Source organism: Leptonychotes weddellii, chromosome 12 (assembly GCF_054177405.1).
Source record: "Leptonychotes weddellii isolate Sample4059 chromosome 12, ASM5417740v2, whole genome shotgun sequence".
Taxonomy (NCBI): Eukaryota; Metazoa; Chordata; class Mammalia; order Carnivora; family Phocidae; genus Leptonychotes; species Leptonychotes weddellii.
In genome coordinates this window covers 43,785,271-43,807,929 of record NC_138380.1, presented here as the reverse complement: position 1 = coordinate 43,807,929, position 22,659 = coordinate 43,785,271, and the positions used below count along the sequence as shown (strand labels likewise).

The following is a 22,659-nucleotide window of genomic DNA, read 5'->3' as shown; positions in this document are numbered from 1 at the left end:
AGCTACTAGAAAACTTAAAATTACCCATGTGGCTCACATTGTATTTCTCTTGAACAGTGCTGTTCTCAGAATTTGAACCTAAAAGATCAAAAAATTTGAAACTGTGGTACACTATAATAAGGGAATCAAGAGGAAGAACTGGTTTTATAGGAAAGATGAGCCTGACTTAGAATATGAGTTTGACTTAAGGGATCCAAGAGATCAAAATGCAGGTCTAGAAAGTAGAAAAGTCTATGATCGAATACAGAATTAGGAAAATTCTACAGGGATGAGACAGTTAAAATTTTGGAAGAATAGGTGAGTCCCCACAGGAAATTTTAGATCCCTCAGCTTAGAAGGAAGAAGAAGAGGACGTAGGTAGGTTTTCTCAAAGGGTAGGAAGAGCTAGCAACCTAGCTGGCATCCCAAGTTGGATCTCTGAAATTATTACCTGCAACGTGATATTAATAGCATCATAATTTCAGAGTACTCTGGGTTGAATATATTTGAGGTTGAAAATAGGGACCTAAATATATTAGATGTTGTTGCCAAGGAAAAGTACATTCTGAATTCGAACAGGTAACTCTCCACATGTTTGATTATAAACAAACAAAACCCCTGCAAATTAGTTTCTATTATAATAAAGTGCATACATAGGTTTAGGCATGTGAACCTTTTTACTTATTACTCCTCTAGGTCAGATACTTCTCTAATAATATGGAATTTATATACTACATTTGGCCACTGGAAGTAATAATTGAAAAAGAGCTGAAAAAAATAGTTCAAGTTCAAAATCCACATATCCTCCACATTTCTTTTTATTTTTATAGAAACACAAGAAATTTGCAGCATTTATAAGCAAAATTTTTAACTAAACTCTCAATTTCTTCAAGATAGAACTATGCAAATGTAAGGAGCATCATTTCAAAGTATAAAATACATTTTTCTCCCATGAGGTTTAATAAAGAACTCCTGTAGTCCCAGTGATATTACAAAGTGCGTAATCAAGAAAAGCAAGTTGACTTAGTTTATATGCCCATAGATCAAAGGTCTATGTTTTGTGAAAAAAATTTCCAGCAAAGGATATCCCACAACTCACAAACCTTAACATTATAAAATTATTTTAATTTTCCATGCACCCTGCCAAATGGGTTTTTTGGTTGGGAATTTTAGTATTTTTAATTTATTTGCCAAGAATCCCTGGAGTTAATGGATACACAATGTAGATGAGGCGAGAACACATGTACACATGTCATTACAATGCAAGGCAGGATGGTAAGCGGCTTACATATAAATAGTGGTTCACAGAAAGGATCACCCCTGCCCAAAGAGGAAATCACTGGAGGTGTCATTTATTTGGGCCAAGTCTGACAGATAAAAAGTGAAATTAAAATCCTAGTGGAGGGGTACCTGGGTGGCTCAGTCGGTTAAGCATCCGACTCTTGATTTCGGCTCAGGTCACGATCTCAGGGTTGTGGGATCCAGCCCTGTGTTGGGCTTTGTCTCTCTCTCTGGTTCTCTCTCCCTCTCCCCCTGTGCCTTCCCCCTTCCCCTACTCTCGCTCGTGCTCTCTCTCAAATACATAAATAAAATCTTTAAAAAATGAAATTAAATAAATAAAATCCTAGTAGAAGAAATGCATAAACAAGAACCAGAGACTTGAGTAAATGAGGTACATATTTGAGAAACAGTGAATGGTCTAGTTTGGCTAGAAGTTATGGCATGTGGAGAAAAGCAGTAAAAAATAAGAATAGAAAATTAAGTTGGATCCAGATTGTGGAGGGTGTTGAAGGGCAAGCTGAGAAGACTGGGCCGACTTGGGGGAACAATGTATCAGCTACGTGCCTGATGCAGAGAGAAGCAAATCTCAGAACAGTGCATATAAGCACACAGCCCGGGCCACGGAGGTAGTGAAGGCAACAAGAAGCCGAGGAAGCCTGAGCAGCAACTGCTGATGTACCTGCTCTCTGAGCACAACGTGCTATTGCCTGCAAGGAAAGGAAACACGTGTGCACGTGTTCAATTTTTCCCTATGTTTCAGAGGCCTCCTCCTCCGGGGCAACCAGCCTAGCCTTTAAGAAAGAAAACAGGGCGCCTGGGTGGCTCAGTTGGTTAAGCGACTGCCTTCGGCTCAGGTCATGGGCCCGGAGTCCTGGGATCAAGTCCCACATCGGGCTCCCAGCTCAGCGGGGAGCCTGCTTCTCCCTCTGACCCTCTCCCCTCTCATGCTGTTTCTCTCTCTCTCTCTCAAATAAATAAATAAAATCTTAAAAAAAAAAGAAAGAAAGAAAGAAAGAAAACAAACTTTTATCACATGCGTAGGGAAATCTGCCTTTTCCCGAATGGATTCCAGGCTGGACAGGCTGAGGACAGCCATCTGCCCATAGCAGTGGTGGCCATGGCAGGAGCCAGGGCACACGTGCTCGCATGCATCCCATCTTCCCTTTGCTGGTTGGCTCGGCCCAAGCTGCCTGCCCTGGGATTCCTTTAAGATACGCAGTTAAGAGTCACATTCTACTGCTCACTGAATCAAGGCTGGGAAGCTTGAGAGGAAACATTCAGTCACTGAGAAAACAAAGCAGCTGATTCACACTGACGTGGAAAAGGAACCCAAAGGAGGGAGTTAAGACACCAGGTGAAACACAGCAAAGAGCAGGGATGGGAGCAAGAGAAACCAAGAATGGACAGGAAAACTTCAGACAAGGGAGAGAGGGAGGAATGGATCAGAACCATTACACCTACGATCATGTAAGTGTAACTTTCCTTTACAGTGAAACTTTATTTTTAAAAGAACTTTTGGCCCATGAAAGGGGTGGAGGTGGTAACAAAGTTAATTACATCTCATAATTAGTCATTAGGATTAGATAACAAAGCCTTCAGCAGTGTACTACTCTAATGATGGAGGACCAGCATCTGAGAAATATAATAGTATATTAGCATAACCACATATGCAAAATACATAGAACCACCGCCACAGTTAACTTGTCATTGAATGATTAAATATGAATTCATAATTAGAAAAATCCACACCGTAATTTATTGGCTTTCCTGTTATGGTTCATTAAAAGTTGATTACTAAACAGTGACCTCTAGTGGCCCATAATTTTCTAATGCTATATTGTTTCTTTTAAAGAGTCAGCCAGCATACATTCCAAAAACCTATTTACTTAAATAAGGCTGTTACTTTGAAGATGTTAATATTCCTTTTCCCTATAAAGGGAAATATTGCTTTTACTCATTCTCTCTTTAAAATACATTCTGTGTGACAAATACAAAGTGGTTTAAAAAAAAAAAAGCTCTCTTGCTTCTACACATTCATTAACAAATTGTGACTGAACCCCTATGTAGGTGTCGGGGGTATTTTATTAATACTCGGAAACTGCATTAGATAATAACTGAATGAACTTCATTCATTCTATATTATCTAATTAGAACCTATGTCAAAATTAACGACAGTCATGCTACTATCTAATTACTGCCTATACACACATGGGACATGATGAAGACACGTTTTATTTTAAAATTCTAAGGTACCAGTAATTTCAGATCACTGCATACCATACTATTGAGGTTTATCTTAAAAGGCAACTGATTAGTAACTGTAAAAAAAAAAAATCTAGCTCATTTCTAAAATTTTTCTTCAAGTTTTTTTTTTTAAATAATAACGACACTTCTCAAGAAATCTACCTCTATAGCACAAAGCAAACTTTCCAAGCATCATCTCTCCCTTAGCATGATTATCTTTTTAAAGTATTCAAATGTCTATAGTAGTAATTCTGTAAACATATCTGATTTTATTACTTGCTACCCAGGTATACTCATTATTAAAACAAGGTCTCAGAAAGGCTCACAATATGAAAAGATGACTTTGGGTATATTATTAAAAGAATTATATGTATATATCTTCATCCCCCCAAATCAGTCATGGTATTGATCCTGGTTCTCTAAAGTAGTGGCAATGCTGTAGCTTCTGTAGATAATGTGACTAAGCCTCCAATAAATTTAAGATGCAAACAAAAGAAAGATATATACTGCCGCCTGTACTATTTCTACAGAACATGTGGGTGTGGGGTGCCAGTCGTTTCCTGTGATGATTTAAGAGAGTAGTTGGATAATGAGTTATACCTTCTGTAAGAACCGAATCACCATTTAATGCTATTATCAACAGTTCATGACCCACCAGCAAGAAATGTCAACCTGATTAATATAAACACTGCTGACCTCAAAAAAAAAAAAACTTACTCCTCACTGTTATTAACATCTACTGTTCTTTAGTATGAAAATATAAAAGCCAAATCTTTAAGTAAAAATATTTTTAGAGAATTTGCTATGCAAATTTTGCTAAGTGAGGGCTGGTAAGGTTCTGAAGACAGCACTTAAATATACACATTGGTTACAACTAAGGGAAACATCTTTTTGGAGATACAAGATTTTATAAGTTCATTGCGTCATTTAAAACATTTATTTTATCTTTTTAAACAGACAGCATAAACTAGGGTTAGAGTAAGATATCATTTTGGTTACAAAGCTCACTGTTAAACTTACTTCTGATACACAAGTTTCAAAAACAACCAGAGATAAGATCAGAAAGATCTAGAAATACAGAATTTGGAATGTCATATTTCCTTCCATGAGCACTGGTATAAGAATGTTGGTATGAAAGATTCCTTTTTCTCGGTGTAATTATAGTACATTCACTTGCAATTCAGCCTGTTTCTGCTTTACACAATGAGCCATTTTTGGCTGCAGGTAAACCTGAAAACCTGGAATTTCAGAAGAGATTATTTAATGCTATCATTTTCAGATTCCAAAAGGTAAGAGAAAAGAACACATCCTATGGGAAAACTCATTAGTTCACCCAATGGACAGCTGGGGAACCAAATTTTCCTCATTACAATAAGCTAGGTTTTTAGAATCTACAAAAAGTAAACCAACTCCTGCTCCTTTGTACCTGGTTGAAAGGCTGGGCCTCTAGGAAAAGCATCTGACAACAGGCAGAACAAGTCAAGATTCTCTACAAATGAATGCCAAGCTTGTAAAAATTTTATTTAAATCAGGCTCCCTGTGGTAACCAAGAGTTTAACCTGAGACCAATATTAAGGAAACAATCCAACAAATCCAGAATGAGGAAAATTCCATTAGATAATTGATCTGGACTCTAAAACTGTCAACATCATGGAAGACTTTTTTTTTTTTTAAATGGAGAGTATGGAAATTGCTCTAGATTAAAGAAGGCTGAAGACAAATGACAACGAAATGTAACGCATGAATCTTTATTAGACATTGGATCAAAGAAAAAAAGCCCAGTTATCTGGAGGATAATTGAGAAAATATGAATATGGGCTCTTTAGTAGATGACATTAAAAATCAATGTCAAATTTCTTGGATGTGATAGTTTTGGAGTTACAAAGGAAGATGTCCTTCTCAGGAGATTTATTAAAAATATTTGGGTGTGGGTGAATGGTTCAGCCAAAAGAACAAGTGTGGAGGCTGGGGGGAGAGCCTATACATTGAAATTAGAAACAGAACAATTGATTAGATAGCAGAGCACTGATCCACATATAATGGAATCTCTATATACTGATTACTTAGAAATGTTTCAAGAATTCTATTTTTACTGTCTTTTAAAAAGGCAGGAGGTGAAGGAGGAAAAATTCTGACCCAAAGACCAATGTAGATAAATACTTGCACCTTGATTAATAAAAGATACTTTCTTAAAACATGAGTTAAATTCCTATAAACTGAATAATTCTTCATTAATTTACATTATTATATTGCCGAGTTACTCTGTATCTCCATTTTAACAATCAGGTTTATATATATGCTTTCTCTCTCCAGTAGCTTTGAGTTTTCCCTGGCAATAGCTTCCCAAGTAAATGAGTAACCACACTAATGGTATTTGTTCTAGGGTATCTACCAAGGCATTATGTATGGAAATTACCTGGCTGAGTTCCATCTGAGGGTTGTTTTACAAATAAAAACTCAACTACCAAAAAAAGAAGCTAGGAATTTTTATCCTACTACTATCTGACTCACATTAGTAAAGAAACCTGGAAGGCTCACAGGCTGTTTCTTGCTTTTTTTTTTTTTTCCCCTAAGATTTTATTTACTTATTTGAGATAGGAAGAGTGAGAGAGAGCATGAGCTGGAGGGGGTGGGGGGCCCCGGTGGCAGGGAGGGGCGGAGGGAGAAGCAGGCTCCCCACTGAGCAGGGAGCCCAACAAGGGCTCAATCCCAGGATCCCGGGATCATGACCTGAGCCAAAGGCAGATACTTAACCCACTGAGCCACCCAGGGGCCCCTCACAGACTGTTTCTATAACACACTGCAAGCTACTAAGTTACAGCTTATGTAATTCCGGAACACTTACTTCCATACTGAAACTACACTGCATGTATTTGCACATGTGCACTTTCAAAATAAACAGAAGTCTAGGGGCGCCTGGGTGGCTCAGTTGGTTAAGCGACTGCCTTCGGCTCGGGTCATGATCCTGGAGTCCCACGATCGAGTCCCGCATCGGGCTCCCTGCTCAGTAGGGAGTCTGCTTCTCCCTCTGACCCTCCCCCATCTCATGCTCTCTATCTCATTCTCTCTCTCAAATAAATAAAATCTTTAAAAAATAAATAAATAAAAATAAACAGAAGTCTATTTGAATAACCACATTTCTATAAATTAGGGTTTAGTGAAAAGTGATATAAAACCAAATTAGAATATATGTGTGGTTGTTTTTCCTGTGAGTTTTCATGAAACAGAGGTGTCAAGAAAATAAATTCTTCCCATGATTTTAATGAACGAAATGCAATCAATTATAGTAAGACCACAACAGATATAACTCAATATAAAAATCATCATCCCTTGCCTCCTTAATAGATGAGAAAAAGTGACAGAGCAGGCATTTACACCCAGGTCTTCTGAGCAGCAGTGCTGGGTAAAAAGAACCTTGGGATTTGTACAGATCCACTCATTTGTGAAACCGCCACCAATGAAATCCACCCGAAAAGAAAAGCTTGAGCACTCAGAAATCAGAAAAAAATCTCAGCTCCCAGAAACCAAAAACTATCTAGATAACTAGAACTATCTGCCTAAAAGTTGTAGGAAAAATTTTCAGATAAGCGTATTTGTAGAAATTCAGTAAAAAACTCTTAAAACCAAATTTCTGGTAAGATTTTTTTAGCTTCCAATTTGGTAAAATGTATTTACTAAAATACTTGGTAAAAATGATTTATTAGGTATATTTTGTGCTCTTCAGAGTTTATACTGTAATTTATATCTTTTCTTTTTAGAAAGATTCATACATCCACTCACTCATCTATTCATTCAACCCAAGTTTGTATGCCTACTATCTGTTAGGTTCTGATCTAGGCACTGAGAATATAGCAGTGAACAAAACAGAACAAATCTCTACTCCTGTGGAGCTTACATTCTAGTAGAGTGGTTATCAACTCGAACTGTATATGTAAGCTAGTAGACGTGGTTGTAGGATCATGTGGAAGTTCTTTCGTAACTGTCATTTTCTTTGTGAAAATAAGGAAGATCATCAGCTGACACTGGGGAAGGTTACTAGAGGGTGGAAGAGAGAAGGTATGAAATATTGTTTAGGTAATGGAAAGAGTGAATGAGCTGTCAAGCAGTCTTAAGGGTCCACTTGAGATCAGTGATCATTAATTTACAAGTAAAACCAGGCCAACATGGTCATCCATTTACTCCACCATGTTCAGCTACTCAAGGGCAGGTATAGGGCAAATGAATAGCTGGATTTGCTCAGGGATGGGGTCTAATTCAATAGGGGGAAAGAGGTACAAGAGAGCTGTTTATCCTATACCACGGAACATAAACTGGATAGGAAAGGAAGTGGAGACATGAGGAAGACAGGAATGAAGAGGCTATTATTCTGCTTCAGTTCTAGCTCCTCCAGGCACTGCCGTCAACTATATTGCTTATCCTTTTAACACCTAAAATTCCCTTCTTTTAAAATACTCAATGCTAGGCACCTGGGTGGCTCAGTCGGTTAAGCGACTGCCTTCGGCTCAGGTCATGATCCCGGAGTCCCGGGATCAAGTCCCACATCGGGATCCCTGCTCAGCGGGAAGTCTGCTTCTCCCTCTGACTCTACCCCTCCTTGTGCTCTCTCTCTCTCAAATAAATAAAATCTTAAAAAAAAAAAAAAATACTCAATTATTTTTCTTTTACAAAAGGTAGCTTGATTACTTTTGTTCAGGAATGACCAAACACAGCCTATAATCATAGTTTCTTTTATATTTCAGGACAATTTAGCATTTGCAGGTCTTTCAGCATTTAAAGACCAAGACACTGAATATCATTTTTCCACTTTCATCAAAAAGAAAGGAGATTCTATTATAAGTAGAAATCTGGAGAGAGAGACCAATTCAAACAGATTTGGCCTTTTATGGTTTCTTTGATAAAGGCAGATCCTCTATGCTATGATTTAGGATTTAGAGTCTCTTTTGAACAGAACTATCACTTGACTATCTCTTCCTCAATTGGTAGGTAACCCATGCTTCTTTATTCTCCTTGAAACATCACTGTATGCTTGAGGAGTCCACAATCCCTTTCTTACAATTGTTATATAAAAACCTCTAAAAGCAAAAGATCTTTTCTTCACTCATTTTACAGCAAAACCTCACCTGGACTGAGGTTAGGTTATTTACAGTCTCCATTATCTGCTTAGTTTGAATATTCAATTACTTCACTGCAGAAATAATTAATGTGTCTGATTACAGAAGGCTGCCCCGGACCCTACGAGGGATGTTATATAATATATGGTAAATATAAGGTTACTATCTTTCTAAAAGTCAAAAAACTCACATGGTTCCAAGAGTTTCAAGTAAGGGATTATGGACCTACAGTGATTTTTTTTTCTTCCTTTTCGTATTTTAGGAACAGGAACCCAAACTTCTGACTTGGTCATATAGTTAATAATAGTTCACTTCCACTTACTGAATGATTATAATGTTTTATATATGTTATTTTAATTTAGCTGCACTGAGGAATGAGTCCTTAAATCTGATCTTAGAATTTATGAACTTTAATCAAACCTTTTCCCTACCTCAGAATCCATGCAGCTGGTCTGCCACAGTGAGGAGCTGAGCTAGCCATCCCTTGTGCTCATCTGGTGGTTTTCATTTCTCTTTAATCAGAAGTAGCATATTAGATGGGTGAAACACACAAACCTTAGAGTCAGCCAGGCTTGGGTTTGAATTTGTCCCACCTCCACAAATGGCTAGGACAAGTTCCTTAACCTCTTTGTTCAATCTTTCCTACATCAGCAAAATGGGGAGTGGGGAGCAGTACTTACCTCACAGGATTATAAACAAGAATTAAATGAGATAATGTCTGTAAAGCATTCAGCTACTTCACAACAGTACCTGGCTGGGGACTTATTACATAATTGCAGCTCATGAAATAATACTCTCCCTTACCTACCTCTACCAAAGGCAGGTATATGATGCTATTTACTTTCTGAATTATAAATGTTATTCATAAAACTTTTTTTCACTGAAATAAACTGATATTTACATGATATATGCTCTTCTTGTTTTCAAAGGACCCTTATTTTGATTTCAAGAGGAACTTTACTGGCCATTGAATGTCAGATACACTGCTAGCATACAGAATTTTAGTGCTAAGACAGATGTTAGAATGAAGTATATATACTGATCAACTATTATATCCCAGGCATATGACACCTCAATTCTTTCAACAAGCCTAACAGGTAGTTATCGTTGTCCCAATTTTTAAAATAAGGGGAAAAAATTTCAGTTTAAGTAACTTAGATAAGGTCACAAGAACAAGATGTCTTCGGGCTGCCTGGCTGGCTCAGTCGGTAGAGCACGTGACTCTTGATCTCAGGGTTGTAAGTTCAAGCCCCACGATGGGTGTAGAGATTACTTAAAAATAAAATCTTAAAAAAGAAAGATGTCTTCATCAAAAGCCAGGAGAAAACAGTATATTGTGATACAGCCCTAACACTCTTACAACATTTTTAAAACTTTTTCACCTTCTAGGGGCACCTGGGTGGGTCAGTCAGTTAAGTGTCTGCCTTCGCCTCAGGTCATGATCCCAGAGTCCTGGGATGGAGCCCCATGTCAGGCTCCCTGCTCAGCGGGGAGTCTGCTTCTCCTTCTGCTCCTGCCCCCACTCGTGCTCGTGCTCTCTCTCCCTCTCTCTCTCACTTTCTCTCTCAAATAAATAAAATCTTAAAAAAAAAAAAAACTTTCTCTACCTTATTCCCCAAACTGCTTAATACCTTAGCATCAGAGAATACATTTGTAATAGACACAGTATAATTTTTTATAAAAATTGAGTCATATTGTGTTTTACAATTTCCTTTTCCTAACAAAACACTGTAAAGCTTTTTCGTGTCAAATATTTATCGTTTTGATTCATATTATGTCATTTAATCCCTAATTATTAATTCCCTCCTCCTGGCCATCAGGTTTTTCCAAGTCATCCTTATTTTATTTATTTTTTAAAGATTTATTTATTTATTTGACAGAGAGAGCCAGAGGGCACAAGCAGGGAGGCGGGAGCGGGAATCACAGAGGGGAAGGAGAAGCAGGCTCCCCTGATGCAGGGCTCCATCCCAGGACCCTGAGATCAACCTGAGCTGAAGGCAGACGCTTAACCGGCTGAGCCACCCAGGTGCCCCAAATTATTTTAAATCAGTGGTTCTTAAATTGAAGACTCCAAACCTTTTGCTTATGTGGATTATATCTGTATTTACCATATTAGAAATTAAAACTAAGAAAATTTTAAAATATTTCTTAATTCACTTAAAAATAATGAACCCATGGGGCGCCTGGGTGGCTCAGTTGGTTGGGCGACTGCCTTCAGCTCAGGTCATGATCCCGGAGTCCCTGGATCGAGTCCCGCATCGGGCTCCCTGCTCGGCGGGGAGTCTGCTTCTCCCTCTGACCCTCCCCCCTCTCATGTGCTCTCTCTCATTCTCTCTCACACAAATAAATAAATAAAATCTTTAAAAAAAAAAATAATGAACCCACTACATGTTAACATGCTTTCATGAAAAATAACATGTTTTTCCAAAGCAAAAGAGTATTTACTGAGAAGAGTATCCATGTCTTAAATTTTGCAATCTCTTTAATTCTGACTTAATAGAAAACAGCTGGATTTTCATACCAGCTTGAATGCAGCAGCAGATATATGTTGTTTTGGTTGAAATATATAAAGGAAAAGCTGATTTCATATGGATATGTGGTAGGCAAATGGAGGATTATTTTGTTTTCAGATAATTGTGGATATCTTTGATATTACACACCAAAAATTGACACATGGTGGTTTTTTAAAGACTAACTGCACGTGTATAATCTAAAATTGTTATCAAAGTTTTTTTCAGTCTGCTACATTAAAATCTCTCTATTTTGCACTTTGAATGCATCTTTTACTCAGGCATAATTCTGTAACATCATACAGTGGTTCAGTGAGTTATGCAGATCTTCCAAATTCCTAATATCTGATATTAGGAATTCACATTCTTTAATAGTACAACAAATCTCATCATAAGTCTTTACCATTAGGAAGCTGTCAGGTTCATAGCATCAGACACAAGTTCTCAAAAATTCTAATTTTTGCTTAAAAGATGCAATTTTATCATTGGCAACAAATACTATATGAGTTGCTTTCCTTGAAGTAAGAGACTTACTTTGTTCTTTTTCTGTAAAATGTCTTGTCAGTTATTCTTCTAAATAAAAACAGTGTTCCACAAAAAAGTAGACCCTTCAGCCGGGAAGTCAATCACAAAAGTACTTTCCTCAAGACAACCACAATACCTACTGCAGCAGTGTTTTGTGCATACTTTCCATTTCATCACACAAGATATAAAAAAACCACATGTATGCAAAAGTCAAGATTTAATATTAATACATTTTGTTGCTTCATCAAGGGCATTCTTAAGCGAAACTACATGTGTCACAGTGAAGAACACATGGACACTGTCTTGATTCATACCAAGGGTTTGTAGCTTTACCCACCATTCCATTTGCCCTGTAATATTAGTATTATTATGAAAATAAAGTTGACCTCATGGCCCCCCTGGAGGTCCATGAGAACACATGAGAACCAGTGTTCTTAACAATGCTGTTAAGTACATTCATAGAGCTAAATCTTTACATACATTCTTAATTTGGGGGATAAAGTCTTAGAAGTAGAATTACTAGAGGAGTTATTTATATACATGTTTTAAAGCCTTTGATGCATACAGCCAAACTGTTCTCTGAATTGGCTGAAATAATTTACATCCCCAAATTTGTACCTTCGCCAGTTTGAAGGTGAAAAATGGTTAAGTCTTCTGGACTGTTCTTACTGCCATAAAATCCAAGTTGCTCCAGTATGGACTGCTTTGTTTCACTAGAATTTGGTTGTACGAAAAGTGAGCTTGGAGCTTATAACAGCAAGTTTCTCACCTTACTGGAAAATACTTCTAAGTAGAGTTTTCCTGCCCTTAAAAAAAAAGTTGTACTGTCTAGTTACATGATTTTTTAGAGTAGGAATGTTATAAGATGGCAAAATTCTCAGTTTAAGAACACGGATGCAAACTTTTTAATAGCACGCACTAAGCTGGGCTTCTTCCACGTTTATTCTAATCTGAGAAGATGGGTTATATAATTCCTCCACGTAAATGCAGTCCACCTGGACACAGGAGGGAGGATAACCTGAACACACGGACTTCATACCAGTTCACTTACTTTCTTTGTAGTTTATTCTTTAAACAAGTCATTTTTTCCTATGAGCAATAAATCCGAGATAAATTATCACCAATTTCCCAGAAGGAAACATGTCCTTGTTACAAATATGCAAAGACAGAGGGAAAACATGAAAAGCAATATTCTTTTCCACCTCAACTGATGGTCAACACGGGCTCTCAGGAAGGTGGCCAACCCGGTTTCAAGGTTTTAAGAATACAAAGTGATCCAGAATAACTGCAGTCTAGAGCAAATGTGTAAAATCAGGCCTACCATCTTTGAAAAGGAGGGGGATCACTCTCGGATGTGTTAGCTTTGTGGATGTTAACAGTGACCACCTCTACTTCCCTGGGACAGATTTCTTTAGCTTAACAACCTTGGCTGGTGACTTGTGACATTCTCCTGCCGGTCCCTGCAGGTCCAGTACCCTGACAGGCCATTATGAAAAGGCTCTCTAACAGGGCCACTGGCTGTCAGAAGCCACCAGCTGGCCTGCCACAGCCCTGCAGTCGCCAGGGTCCAGCTGCCAGTCTGGGCGGTGCTGTCCATGCTGAGCAACGTGCCACCCAGCTGCTGCGTGGTCACGTCCATCTGGAGCTCTCTAGCTAGACAAATCTCTATGCCTGTCAGATCTCTTCAGCAAGCCTTGTTATGCAAATTCAATTACTCAAGTGTGCCCTATTACTGCTGGCTAACTGCTCCTAGAACCAATCTCACACTGACAGTCAGTTCACATTTTTTGCTCACCAAAAAGTACCTCATTTATTCTTGCTTTGCTATTCCCTTGTATCATTAAGCTGAACAGCCAAAGTCCACGGTATTCTAACCTCTCTGCAGTGGGCTACTGTTCTCCACAAAGAGCGCAGAGGAAAATTAATTACAAAAGAAAACCTTCTAATCAGACATGAAGTGGTGTTAAAGCTGCAGCCTCCCTACACTTGACAAGAGATGATTTTACTACCAGAAATAGGAAATTTAAATCTTAATGACTGAAAGGAAAATCTGGTATAACAAGTTAAACTGGACCAGAAAAAACTGAATTATTAGGAGAAAAATGCTGTAGTAGTACTTTTACTAATACCCACTTTTAAATAAAAAGGGAAGAAGTGACAAGAAATTTCAGGTGAAGTTCATGCTGATGGCTCCCAGCCTTGTCTACATCCCCCACTCCTGGTGCCCCCCTCCAGCCACACACCCCCCCACCAACATGCACTCCCTCCCTACCTTTTCCTCCCTCCTCTCCTTCTACCCTCTTGGCCTCCCCCTTCAATTAGGTTTCTTTCTCTTTTAATAACTCATTTTAACAACAAATAATTTGGAGATTATATCGGATATGAGGACTCAATGGCAATTAACCATTTCTAAATGCAGCTTAGGAGGAAAAGACTCTAAGTAAATGTTTGCTTATGAATCATGCAATGATACAAATACCAACACAAATTTAGTGAAAACAGGTATTACAGAGTAAAGAATGATATTTGGACCCCATTCCCTAAGGAATGTTTTTAGCACAGGAATGTTTAGAATCTTTACTCTTAAAATAACAATTCACTGTTGACTGCAAAAATGAAAGAATGAAGACAGCTGGCCAAGCAAAAGCCAAATGTGAAAGATATTTCAGGTTTAAAGCCTATAATAAAAGGGACGGAGGGTTACTGGTTTTCCTGGTTTGCTAAATTTTCTAAATAAACCTGGAAATAAATAAGGAAAGGAGGTCCAAGGTAAATACAAGGCGGGAAATTGTGTTAAATATATATACATATATAACTGTATAATATATACAGTATTTTTGTATCAGCATGCATACAAAGTACTTTTTTAAGATTTATTTTTAGAGAGAGAGAGCACAAATGGGAGATGGGACAGAGGGAGAAGGAGAGAGAGAGAAAATCCTTAAGCAGACTCTCTGCTGAGGGCTGGATCCTGACATGGGGCTGGATCCCAGGACCCCTAGATCATGACCTGAGCTGAAATCAAGAGCCAGCCACTTAACCGACTGGGCCACCCAGGCACCCCCATAGTATTTTAAATACATATAACAAAATATATAGTACACTCAAATACATCACAAAATCATCTTGTTATCTGATAATTTACTAATTTATATTTCCTTAATTTTGCTTCTAGAAATCACTAACAGTTCTTCAATTATATCTAAGGAATCAACACTCTAAAAGCATTATTTGTTATATTCTCTACTTATTTTTACTTTTTTTACCCTGATCTTGATCAAATAGGAAAAGTGTAGTATCTATGTGCTTGCCCTTAAACCCCTAAAATCATTGTTTTTAAAAACTGCTTCTCAGGGCACCTGGGTGGCGCAGTCGGTTAAGTGTCTGTATTCGACTCAAGTTATGATCTCAGGGTCCTGGAATCAGCCCGCATCAGGCTCCCTGCTGGGGGGGGGGGGGTCTGCTTCTCCCTATCCCTCTCCCCCTGTTCATGCTCTCGCTCTCTCACTCGCACGCTCATTCTCGCTCTCTCTCAAATAAATAAAATCTTTAAAAAAAACCCTGCTTCTCAAATGCTTCATTTTTTTTTTTTTTTTTTTAAGATTTTATTATCTGACAGACAGACATCGAGAGAGGGAACACAAGCAGGGGAGTGGGAGAGGAAGAAGCACGCCTCCCACCGAGCAGAGAGCCCGATGTGGGGCTCGATCCCAGGACTCTGGGATCATGACCCGAGCCGAAGGCAGACGCCTAACGACTGAGCCACCCAGGCGCCCCTCAAATGCTTCATTTTTAATGATTTTTAAAACCAAGTACCTTTTAACTTTTGAGACAAAGGTTTAAAAAAAATTTACACAAGTTAAAATTAAAAGAGAAAACAAATTACTTCACTCAAATATGTAAAAGTATAAATATACTATGTATACAAATTAGGAACCATTCATATTTTTAAGAAAAAATAGCTATCTCACTGTAAGACTTTTTTTAAATGTGGGAATGGTGCTATTAGGAAATATGGTAATACTGAAAATGTGTGTTTTATTGAAATGTTTTTATCAGCATGTTATATTTCTACTTATAAATTCAAATTAACAAAAAAAGCCAAGTAAAGTATACTTCTATTACATTTAGAAATCACTAAAATGCTTATACTTTAATTAGAAGAAACCAAAGATTTATTTTAATTGTTTACTCTTTATGGTGGTGACAGGGTTCAGAACACACTCTCCCAAAATACGGTGCCTTGTATATGACAGAATTTGAGAAACTACAGATGCAGGAAGGACCCCCCCTGACCTTCCCTGTCCCCTGAAGTAGGTCACAAGACCCTGAAGTGAGGGGTACCCTCCCTATACCTAAAGGAAAGAAACATCCTTATCTCCAAAGACAGAGAGAGGAACTCTATGAGAGGAATCCCAATGAACAGGCCTTGTAAAGCTTCCCCCACTTGGCTACCCTCACCTGATACCCTTTGTCCTATCATATTTTTCCACTTTCCACTCTTCGTCAAACTTGGTCCAAAAACAGCTTTAACCATTGAGGGAGGTGGGTGTTTTCCTCCTTATGAAGACTGCCGATTATGTAAAACTCATATTAAATAAACTTGTCTGCTTTTCTCTTGTTAATCTGTCCTTTGTCAGTCTCATTTACTGACAAAAGAATCAGGAGAGTAGAAGGGAAAAAAATATTTTTTTCCTCCCCTTCAGTGAATAAAACCTTTCTCCCAAATCTTTACAAAGTAGAAAATCAGTAACTAGGACTCATACTTAAACTACTCTGCTAGATTCTCAAATTCTTATCAACTGAGAACTTCATTTTTTTCACCTTAAAAATTCCAACAGTGATCTTAATAACAGGAGTAATAAACACTATTGAGCACATACTATGGATCAGATACTTTTCTCTAAAGACAACCCTATGAAGTATTGTTTATAATGTTCATTTTACAGAGGAAGAAACTGAGGAACAGAGGTGTTAAATACCTTGCTCAAGGTCATATGGCCAGTTTGCAGCAGGGAAACTAACTCTGAACTCCACTGTCTCCACTTTATTAGAAACTTAAGAGAAAACTAGAAATCAACCACGTGGTGTAAGATAATCACACCAGATTGTAAATGTAGTCTTGGGAAATATACTTCTGACTATATATTAAACTGAAGACAGTTATGACAGCAGTCTTCTCTATGGCAGGAATTGTTTGGTTCATTTCTGGAAATGAACGAACTTGCCCAAGTCTATACAACTAGAAAGCGACTTAAACTGGAGTCCCTGAATCCAAAAATCCCATGATCCTTGCATCACACCACTGAGTCTCTTCTCAAAGCTCTAAAAGTTCTGTTTTGCAAATCAGAGTTCTGATCTGGGAGTTCTGATCTGGGTTTCAACATTCCCAAGTAAATAGTAATGTATATTTTTCCACTCTGATTATGTTAGAACATTCTGGTAACGTCAACCCTGAAGTTGGGGTTTTGGTGAAGGGGGGAAAAAAAAGGAAAGATAGAAATTCCATTATTTGCTTTTCACAAAAAGCAAAGGCCTTAAAAATGGCATTACAGTAAGGACTGTGCTCACACGGGAGACTCAATGGTCATCTTTTTACAGGTAAGTGAGTTTTCATCTTACATATTATTTCATTTAAGCCTCAAAATAATCAACACAGACTCAGTACTAATATTCTAACCACTTTTAGTTACACCTAGAAAAGTCAAGGCTCGGAGAAATCAAATAATTTACCCAAAGATACAACAGGTTGTGGGAACAATGGAACTCAAATTTGTCTTCAGATTCCTAATATAAGTGCTCTTTTTACTATACCCAACTTGCTTTCATACTGTAATTAAATACTTTGCTGCCCTGTTTATCAAAATTTCCTTCCTATGCAAATCTGTCTACTTTTCAAAGCAAAAAAATACTGGTCTCCAAATTTCTAAATCATCCGAACTGTTTCTTCTTGATTTTTTCAAAAGCATAAAGCACAAAAATAAAGGTTTCCCACAGAATGAAGTCAGCCAAAAACAAGCACAGTACTTCACAGACCGTCTGGCTGGCAGATTTTAAAGGAACGCCCGCTATTACTTAGCGCCCGCCCCCCATCTGATCCCTCTAGAGCCCTGCCTCTACCTACACCTCAGCTGTATAGTGTTCTGAAGGTATCTGCTAATTCCTTCGGAGTCCTCGATAAGGATCTCACTGAATTCTGTCAGCTAGAACTATCACTTTCTTCAAAGTATGGTCATAATATTAGCACCTGGAATTAGAAAAGCACTTTCTTATCACATTGAAAACATACTACCAGGAATGGCTAAGTAAAATTGTATTTCCAGCCTTTCAGTGAGGCAGCCTGTGGTTTCAATCCTCGAATATCTCCCTCAAGGAACAAAGAAATGGGTAACAGGAGGCGAAAACATCTCAGGAAAGATGCTAATGCTGCAAGAGAACCACATTAGTTTTTCTTTTTAAGGGACTTCAGTGATAACACCATCATATTTTTGGTATCAGATGATCTCATCTAAGACTTCAATTTTTAATTTTAAGCTTAGCTTTTAGCTTTTCTAAACAGAGACACAATATAAATTCTATTAATTGAGTACAAATCACAATTATCATTTACACACTTCTCCACAAATCTCAAGTCTCTCCCTGGAAGGAAATTTTAAGTTTGGTGAGGTCGTGGGCCCTCAAAGCTCACTTGCGTATCACTGAGCCCACCGCAAGTTCTGACTGCCTCCAGTAAACAACACAGGTGCTTTCATCATTTAGTTTTATTATCTACAAGTGTTTGCACAGGACACAACGTAAGACATTTACAAAGCTAGTATTTTTCTAAAAAGTACAACTAAATCTGACTTCTTGAAACTTAGTCTAACAACTTGCTAGTTAGCCTAGAAAAAGGGACATTTTTTAAATGGAGTTGTGGGCTTCCAAAAACTAAATCGATTGCTACCTTAATTTCTCATGCTATCCTTTTCTACCCGCCCCCCCTCCCCACCAATCTACATAAACACTTTTCTAAATACAGTGATTCTGGAAGAAACTTCCTATGTCTTGCCAATCTGGCTCATCTCATTTCTTGCTACTTCTCCGTCCCCTCACAACCAGAAACATCAAAATCCAGAAATATCCAACTGCCACACTTCAGCAAAAACATTGTGCTACTTCATGTTTCTGTGTCCTTGCACGTGCTGTATTCCTGTGGCCTGAAAATAGGCCTCCTCTTCTCCCCTTCGCAAATTTATATTTATCATTTATTTGTTTTTTGTTTGTGTAAAGATTGTATTTATTTATTTGGGAGAGGGAGGGAGTGCAAGAGAGAGCACAAGGGTGGGGAAGGGCAGAGGAAGAGGGAGAAACAGGCTCCCCGCTGAGCAGGGAGCCATAGTGCTCCATCCATGGGCAATCTGATCCCAGGATCTGGGAGCCACCCAGGTACCCCACTATTTATCTTTTAAAATGTAATTTAGACCTCACCTATTCCAAAAGGTCAATCATGAGATGGCCCTAAATGGATAACTTCATTTTGAACTGTGTGTACGTTACATTTAGTATCATGTATTGCTTTATGAATATGCATCTGCCTCATCTAATACATGATGATGACGACCTCGAGAGCCCATTCATCTCTTTCCCAGCACCCAGCAGAATACAGGAAACACAGGAGCTGCTCAATGAATGTTTGCTGGATGAATGGATGTTGAAGAATAAAGAATAGAAATATGATGAAAAGGGACTGGATTTTTAGTCAGGAAATAAAAAAAGAAAAGAGGAGAATAAATGGAGGACAAGGATAAAAACAATAAAGCAAACTACTGGGACCAATTTGGATATTTCTTATCCAAAAACTGTACCTCTACCTGGTTCCATCCAAGCTAGGAGTCTCTGTGAATTTCACAGACCCTGTAACGCCTAAATCTAAAGTACTTTAAGGAAAACAACCGAACACACAATCGTGTTACCACTTTTCCTGAAACCATGACTCTAGCTCAAGCTACCATCCTCATATGCCTGGCCTATTGCAACAGACTCCCAGTTAGTCTCCCAGCTTTTACCCTTTTTTAGAAAGTCCAGATCTGCTTATGCTGCCTCCCTGCTTAAAAATTTTGTTCAAGACTTCCCACTGTTCTTAGTACAAAGAACAAAATGAGCAGCATGACTAAAAGGAGCTTGAGAGGCCAGCCCAACTGTTCAGCCCCATACAACACCACACTTCCCTTCAAATGTCCTCTATTTGGAACATTCTTCTCCAGTGCCTACTTAATTCATTCCCTCTTGGACGGTCACAAATCAATGGTTATTCTGTCCAATAAGACCTCCCGACTTCCAAGAAAATCTCCCTACCTATACACTCTCTTAGCCCAACGTATCCCACTGCATCACAGCAACAAAAATACTGTACAGCTTTTCATGATAAGATTAGTATCTATCTCCCCTCAACTAGATTATAAATTCTATTAGGGCTAGGACTATGCCTATTCTGATTGCTCACTTTCTAGTGCCAATGGAAACACACATTAAGGAATCATGGGATACTTCCTTAACATAATTTTCTTAAAAAATCTCCCTCCAGCCAAAAGCCACCATTGTGTTTATGATCAAATCCATAAATGCATTCTCATGAATATCAGGAAAATGACAAGTTCATCTATTATCACTACTATTATTCAAAACTGTTCTAGAAGTATCGACCAATGTAATTAGTTAAGGGAGAAATAAGACATCTAAAAAATTTAGAAAACCTGAGGAAAAATTATCATTTTTAGAACTGGAAAACCCAAGATGGCCAAACGAAAAACTACTAGAAACATAAGAAAATTCAAATGGAAGTTGAGTTCAAGGGTGCCTGGGGTGGCTCAGTTAGTTCAGCATCTGACTTCGGCTCAGGTCATGATCTCAGGGTCAGGCTCCCTGCTCAGTGGGGAGTCTGCTTCTGCCCCTCCCCCTACTTGTGCTCACTTCTTCCCCCCCCTCAAAAAATTAAATAAAATCTAAAAAAAAAAAAAGTTGAGTTCAAATTAACATTCAATTCAAAAATTGAAGCTTCTCATATTTATGAACAAGAATAAGTGGAAATGTTAAAAAAAAGAAAAAGAAAGGGCTCCATGTATACCAACAACAATAATAAAGATAAAAAGACTTTCGAATAAACTGTACAAGAAATGTTTAGGATATACAAGAAGAAAACTTGAAAATCCTAGTAAGAGACATAAAAGATCAATGAGTAAATCTTAAACTTGGTTTTGTAAATATATCAGTTTTCCATAAATTAATATATAAACAGGGCAATCCCAATCAAGATATTAATAGAATGTTTTGGGAGGAACATGATAAAATGACTTTCATGTCTATTTAGGACAATAAACAAGCAAAAGTAGTCTGGAGAGTTCTGAAAGGGAAAAAAGACCCATGAAAGGCTATCCTCCCAGGTAGGGTAGACAGGAAAATAAAGCAACTGAAAGTAAAAATGTCCCACTTATGGAAAAATCAACAAGGAAATATCAATAGAAGAGTATAAAGAGCTCAGAATAGACCCAAATACGTATGGGGATTGAATATATGAAATTAATGGAGTTTATAAAATTAATGGTGAAAGATAGATTTTTCACTAAACTGATTTAAAGAAAAAAAGGTAATCTAGATCTTTACCCTCATTCCCTCCACAATAAATCCCATATGAATGAAAAACTTAAATTTTTAAAAATGAAATCACAAAGCAAAATAAAAATGTGTAAATCTTTTTTTAAATTTTACAATCTTGGAGAGATAAACAGGACATAAGAGTCAGAAGCCATAAAAAGTAAGACTGACAAGTTCAATGACATAAAAATTCAAAATTTCTTATATTTCAAAAATAAATAAATAAACAAAATGAATAAAAAAGAAAGGACAAACTGGCCGAAAATATTTGCAACATATGTATCTCCCCACATGTATTCACATTCATTAAAATATAAACTCCCTAAGAGCAGGAATGTGTAATGTGGGTGTTATGTGTGTGGAGGGAGGTTCTCTCTGATGTATTCCCAGGCTAGATTAGTACTTAGTACATGGTAGATCGTCAATAAATATTTGTTGAATAAATGAATGAGCATTTAACACCCATACATATCAATTAGAAAAGATCAATGCCTAGCACAGGGCCCAGCACACCCTAAGTACTCAACAAATACCTGCTGAATGAATGAATCCAATAAAAACATGTCCAAAGAATAGGAAGAAACAATCACTGGAAAGAAAAAAACAAAAACAAAAAAATGGCCAGGAAACATTATTAAAATGCTCAAACTCATAATGTGGAATTAAAAAAAATGAAAGAGGGGCGCCTGGGTGGCTCAGTCGTTGGGCATCTGCCTTTGGCTCAGGTCATGATCCCAGGGTCCTGGGATCGAGCCCCGCGTCGGGCTCCCTGCTTGGCGGGGGGGCCTGCTTCTCCCTCTCCCACTCTCCCTGCTTGTAGTCCCTCTCTCGCTGTGTCTCTCTCTGTCAAATAAATAAAATCTTTAAAAAAAGAAAAATAAATAAAATAAAATAAAAATAAAAAATAAAAAAAATGAAAGAAAGAAAATCAAAACCACATTATACCATTTTTTAACTATCAGACTAGAAAAGAAATGTAAAGATAGTATTGGCAAGACCATTAATAAATAGTTTCCTACACTGTTAATGGAAGATTTAACTTTGGTGAAAAAACTGGCAACACTGACCAAAATTTAAAATAAACTCTTTGACCCAGTAATTCCATTTCTTAGAATTTCTCTTACTGATAAATTCACATACACTGTACATGAAAAGATCTATGTCCCAGAATATTTAGAGTAGCCTTTCTATAACAGAAGTCTGTCCACTTAATAGAATGCTTTATATTAAAAAGTATAAATCTTTTATATATTAAGACACATTAAATTACATTAAATGAAAAAAATAAGTTGCAAAAAAGAATCCCATTTTTGTTTTTTGTGTGCATATGCATATACAAATAAAATCTTTTTAAAATATTAAGACACTGTATTCAACTA

The 22,659-nt window shown here is 37.6% G+C and overlaps 1 protein-coding gene across 1 annotated transcript in view; it reads right to left on the bottom strand.

Moving 5' to 3' along the window:
* The window catches only part of HIBADH (3-hydroxyisobutyrate dehydrogenase), a 103,673-nt gene that overhangs the window by 38,341 nt on the left and 42,673 nt on the right, over nt 1-22,659 (bottom strand). The window lies entirely within an intron of this gene.